The sequence below is a fragment of the Lemur catta genome, chromosome 9 (assembly GCF_020740605.2).
Source record: "Lemur catta isolate mLemCat1 chromosome 9, mLemCat1.pri, whole genome shotgun sequence".
NCBI lineage: Eukaryota > Metazoa > Chordata > Mammalia > Primates > Lemuridae > Lemur > Lemur catta.
The window spans coordinates 151,326-157,325 of NC_059136.1; the positions used below are offsets into that span (position 1 = coordinate 151,326).

The 6,000-nt window shown below is 43.9% G+C and overlaps 1 long non-coding RNA gene across 3 annotated transcripts in view; it reads right to left on the reverse strand.

Moving 5' to 3' along the window:
- LOC123645051 overlaps positions 1-5,053 on the reverse strand; it is a 53,856-nt gene extending 48,803 nt beyond the window's left edge. For all 3 annotated transcript variants that reach the window (XR_006737388.1, XR_006737386.1, XR_006737387.1), the window contains exon 1: positions 4,925-5,053. This is a non-coding gene — a long non-coding RNA (uncharacterized LOC123645051). The remainder of the gene's footprint in view (positions 1-4,924) is intronic.
- Between the last annotated feature and the right edge of the window lie 947 nt (positions 5,054-6,000).

Sequence of the window (6,000 nt, forward strand, 5' to 3'; positions counted from 1 at the left end):
ATGTTGAATTCTAATGAAGATGACCTAATTAGTCTATAAAATAAATTCACTATGTTGTTCAGGCTAGGATTATTTCAAAACCATAGGCAAACACTTCTAGTGTATCATCCAAAATCATTTTATTTGGTATGTAAATAGACTTTTTAAGAATTATAAAGGTCATGTTTATTTTAAAGTGAAAGAAAAATATAACACCAAATCCGATTTTTGTTCAAATTAGTGCTCAGGAGTTAAAGTAAAATATCAGCATATCAGTCTAAATTACATGTTCATATTACAAAAACTGTAAAGAAATACACACATATACACCCACACTCCCTATAGCCATGAAAACCAAGTCCACATTATGGCCGCATAAAAGTCCCCCAAGTCAATAAAGACAAATTTTTGCATATTACACAAAAATAGGAAACTGTGGAGACTGGTTTAAGGAGAATTTATACTTGCACATAAAATTATTTATTCATTCAGGAACTACTGAGCTACTCATTTCAACAATTTATCTAAAAGATTTTTTTTTTTTTAATCAACCAACAGGAAATGAGACCTACAGCTCAGGGAAAAAGGTTAAAAGAAAAAAATCTTGTCTTAGCAGAAGGAAATACTAAAAATCTGCATATCATTAATTCCCCTTGCACTCTCATTTCCCAACTAAATATCAGTTGAACTGCATTTTTAGACTATGCATTTAAGTCTGTACAAGCATTTTTCTTTTTTTTTCATTTAAGAGCACAAATAAGTATATGCATTTAATGCTACTCAATAAACTTGTGATTATTGTAGCTAGCTGCTAGTTTACCGTGCAAAACAATAAATGTACTTATATTCCTCTCCTTTTTTAAGGGGGGACTAAATAGGCGGCACAGTACCAAGAGGACAGGCATACCAATACATTTTTGTACACTGAAATCTCTCCCTAAAACTATGAGACTTCTATTGGAGGTTTCTACAAAAAAAATAAAAACTGCTAAGAATACCATTAGGCTTTGTCAGTAATTTCTCCTTTTCTTTAACAAAAAGAGTTGAGCAAAACACAGAAGAACAATGAAGTTTTGGCTTCTAATCTCACCTGAGCCTACATCCCTGATAAAAAGAAGGGTATCATATAGTCCAACTTGAAGTGTCTAGTCCATGAAAATCACCAACACTCAGAACTCAAGAAATGGAACTTAAAAGAAATACGGGGCAACCAAAAAATACATTTTTTACACGTTGTCACCCTATTTCCAAACCAGGTTTTCCTCTTCTTTATTTCATTTGCCTTAGCTCTCTTCATTCCTTTCCCATCTCCTCTGTTCCTTACCATTTCACTGTGTATTTTCACTTCCCATACACAAAAATTGACTTAAAACTTACTTTATATTCTTGTATCTAAATTTGTTTCTACTTAATTCTTACAGGACTATACAGTTTTAGGTGAAGTTCAAATACTTTTGTTACAGAAACATGCATATAGGCTGTAACCAGAATCATGAGTAACAAGACAAGCAGCCATTCATTCAGGAACTGTGAGTGCCCATCAAGAGGCCACGGTCCTGGGGACTCTGCAGTGAATAAAACAATGCTCTATCCCTGAGGGCATGAAAGCAAGCCTGCGCTTGGCAGGTTCAAGAAACCTGGAGGATGCCTGGGGGCCAGAGTATAGGAAGCCAAGTAGAAACCTGATTGTGTAGGACACAAAACCAGAAAGGCAGGAGGTATAGATCAACAGAGGCTCTTATAGGCACAGTAAATATTCTGGCTTTTACTCTCAAGGATATAGAAAGCCACTGAATGGTTTGAACACAAGAGTAAAATAATCAGACTTTCATGTTAAAAGGATCACCCTGGTTGCTGGGTTGAGAATAGAAAAGTACAGAAGCAGCGGGGAGACTAGTGACTATGAAAATAACACAAGCAAGAGATTATGGTTGCTTACAGGGGTGGCAGCAAATTGTCATTCCATTTATAGTTATGGCAGCATTTAAAGTACACAAAGAATGTACTTTCATGATAATTATTTGAATTAGACGTGGGAGTATCAGAAGGAAAGCAGTCAAGATGTCTATGAGGTTTGGGGCCAGAGATACTGCAAGAGCGAGTGGACATTTAAAAGATGAGGAAGAATGGAATGGAAACTATTATTGGAGGGGGTGGGAGAGAAGAAGGAGGCAACGAGTTGCTCAGTTGTGACATGTTAAATTTGGGATCTAGATGTCTAGTTAAATTAGACATCTAGCTGAAAATGTTGAGTACGCAGACGAACATACAAGTCTGGAGATTAGGAAAGAAATTCAGACTAAAGATAAAATTTTTAGTTAGAAATATATAATTCTAGCTACATGAGATCAGAAGAGGTCTAAATATATATACCTGGAACACTGCCTCATTTTTTAGAAGCTGGAGTGATGAAAAGGAACCAGCAAAAGAAACTGAAAATAAGCAGTAATATCACAGAAGCAAAGGGAAGAAGGTTTCAAACAAGAGAACATTATCAACCACATCAAATGCTGTTATTGCTGCTATATTCACTGACATTAGAATTCACCAAAGAGGTCACTAGTAACCTCAAAAAAGAGCTGCTATGGTAGAATGGAAGAGAAAAAAAAACTCACTGTAGTGGATTCAAGAGAGAGAGGGAGTACTGAAGACCACAAATATCAACTTTTCTGGAGAGTAGTAACTAAAGAAAGATGTGAACAAGGTTTTTTAAAGATGGGAGATAGCAGTATCTATATGCATATATATCTATACGCTGACAGAAACGATCCAGCAACTATTATAAGCATTGACAAGTCAAAAGGGTCCACCAAAATTCAAAAGCTAACTGCAAAAAAAATAGTAATCTACATTATTTTGTAAAGATCAAGATTGGCTTTGGAGTGCATTAACTCAGACTTCTTGAAGAGGCCAAATATTGTTTTTAAACATATATAAATAAAATAATAATAGGCAATGCAACCTTAGAATAAATGCAATACTAAAAATTTCATCCTCTTTTTAATAAGCAGTTCTATCAGTTGTAAAACTATAAAGTCCATATATGGAACCACAAATTATTACTAATAATCGTTCTAATTTCAGCATTATCAAGTTAATCCTGTGTTTGTAAATAGTAAAGAAAAGGACAAAATAAAATTCCTGAAATGGTGCTTTAATTAAAAACGTTCCTTATGGAAAACGAATCCAATGTTTATCATCACTGATTTTTAAACACAGAAAATATTGTTGTTGTAAAGATTATTTACAGAACACAGAACCAGAAGTACAAGACCTTTCAATAAATATGCTGTCCTAAAATCTTCTTGTAAGACAGAGATAATAAAAACACCAGTTTGTTAAATCTCTTCCTCCCTTCTTTTTAAAATGTAGATAGATTTTACTAAACAGACAATAGGAAAGTGTAACCCAATGATCTTAGCCCTTTTAAGTTACTTATTAACTTTTAAATAGACTGTTAGGAATTTACAGTTCCTGCAGTTCACCTGCCATCTTTCCCAACTTAAAGCAGGCACTAGGCGTTTAAGACAGCCTCCACTTGCAACATCGATTATAAGAACTTTATGCTCATTTTAAGAAAGGATTATTGTGAGTTTTGTTCATTCCCAGAAACAGCACTCAACACAGATCTCAGCACATAATAGATGTTTAATGAATATCTGTTGAGTAAATGGTAATGTTTAATTGTATTAGTGCAACATTAGGTTTTTTTTTCTCTCCTTCAATTTACAGTTCTCCCTTGTAGAAAAGGAAACTCAAGACCATAGCAGTCCCTCAAAAACACATAAACAACTTTACTCACAATGAAAAATAAAGCTGGGTCTCAAAATACAATCCCAGCGCCTCTTTATGTTCTCCATTATTTTTAAAGAAAATGGGACATAAAGCCTGTTTTTAAGAAATAGATAATGTATACCAACTTTGCTCAAAATAAAAAATTCACATTTCAAACTTATTTTCTATGTTAGTAGCACTGAGAGTAACAACTGATTTTCCAAAGTATGCACATATTGGGTAAAAATCAAAAATAAGCATGTAAACAAAACTACATGTTTTTTGCCGTTTTTTCCGTAATGTTAGGCAAAAGGGTATGTGCCTAAATTTTACTAGATGTGAGACCCACCTTGTCTGATGTTTCCAGATTCATTCGTTCAACAAATATGTTAAGGAGCATCTACTGCATTCCAAGCCCTTTAACGTTTAAATTTTGTAAGCTGCACACCACCACCAAATTCCTCTACGAAGCCTCATCATTTAAAATAATTGCAAGGTAATAAGGAATCTCAACACTGTTTCTTGCACATATTTAAGTCAGTGGATTGGGGCGCTTTTTCAGCTGTTAAAGCAGCAGAGCGCGCCGCTACCCACCACGCCAGGGACCAAAGTCACAACCCGCAGCCACAGCCGGTGACCCACCTGCGGGAGTCGCCCGCGCTCCTCCGACGAGGCGGCGGGACTTTCGCTCCGAGCCCAGCGAGCTCCGCGGCGGGACCCGCGGGCGGGACGCGCCGGGCGCCTCGGGCGACAGTCGGGGCTCCGGAGCCCGGGTCCCCGCCCCGCCAACCCGCACCTGGAGACCCCGGGCGTCCCCGCCCGCCCCTCGCACCACCCTCGCGACCGCCAGACCCGCCAAGTGGGGGAGGGGCCCGCACTCCCGGGTCCCCGCGCGGGCGCTCGGCCGCCTCAGTGCCCGCCTGCCTGAATTCCGAGCTGAGCTCGCGTCGGTTCCTCAGAGAGAACGGAGGAAACCCAAAGGGCAGTCCTCGGGGAGGACACCTCGCCCAAACCTGGAAGCGGAGCCCCAGGCGCAGCCCGCAGCCCACAGCGCATGGCTGGCAGGGCCGGGCCGCGCTCATCGCGGAGCCCTCAGGGACCAGGGTTCTGGGCTTCAGGCCACCGCGCAAGGGCCCGAGAGGGCGAGGCGCGGGGCCAGCGCTGCACTCACCGTCGCCTTTGCCTCGGCCGCCCGCTCCGGCAGCCCCGCTCTCGGGCCGGCTCCGCAGCTCCTGTCGCCCCCACGCCCACAGCTGCGCTCCAGGCGCGCTCGCCGCTCCCGCTTCCCAGCTCCCTTCGCCCCGCCCAGACTCGTGCGCAGGCGCAGCCAGAGACGACGCACGTTCCGAGACTGGCGGGAGGGCGGGGCTTCGTGACGCAACCGCCTCGGCCGCCATGACGGCCCCGCCCTGGCCAGGCCCCGCCCCGGCCCCGCCCCAGCCGGGCCCCGCCTCGGGATGGGCGGCGGCGGCTCCTCCACCCCCGCGACGCCCAGCCGCCTCGGAGGCGAGCCGCCGGCCAGCAGCAGGGGGTGGAGCCTGCGCGGGAAAGCGCGTGCGGAAGATGGCGACCGAGCCTGGGCGGGAGCACGCGGGAGCCTCTTCCCCGCCCGGCCTGCAGGCGGCTGCGGCTGGCGTCTGCGCGCGGTGTGGGCCGTGGCCGCGCCCTGACGAGGAAGTGGGGTGCCGGGCTGGCGGGGGGCGAGGTGTCTGTCGGTGGCAGGTGAGACCTCGAGGTCCTGAAACCCTCCGACCACTTTTTTTCAATGTAACAGAATCGTTTTGTCATTCACTGGCTTCAGGCCCAGCCCCAGCTGGCATTTGAAATGCGAAAACCGTTGGAGCCTCAGACCTCTGTGACTCCTCTGGCCCGATCCCATAGGTCCCAGAAGTCGGGACACGTGACAGTGTCCCAGTCTAGTGGCCAGTACTCCACCAAAGTACCCGCAAAACTCTGCCTGTGGTCAAAAGGACAGAGAGAGCCAGGTGCTGATGTCAGGGCATCCTTCCAGCTGCTCAGGCCACAGACTTTGGCGTCATCCTTGGTTCCTCTCACACTCTCATTTTCACTTCCAATCTGCCAAGAAAGCTCCTTGGTTGTACTTCCAAAATAAATCAGATTAGTTCTCACCTGCACTACTTCCAGCATCTCGATTATACCTCAGTGGCCTACTAAACTACAGGGCCTCCCTGCCCATCATCTACTCTGTTCATTGTCGAAACAGCAGCCGGAATATCCTCTCACAAG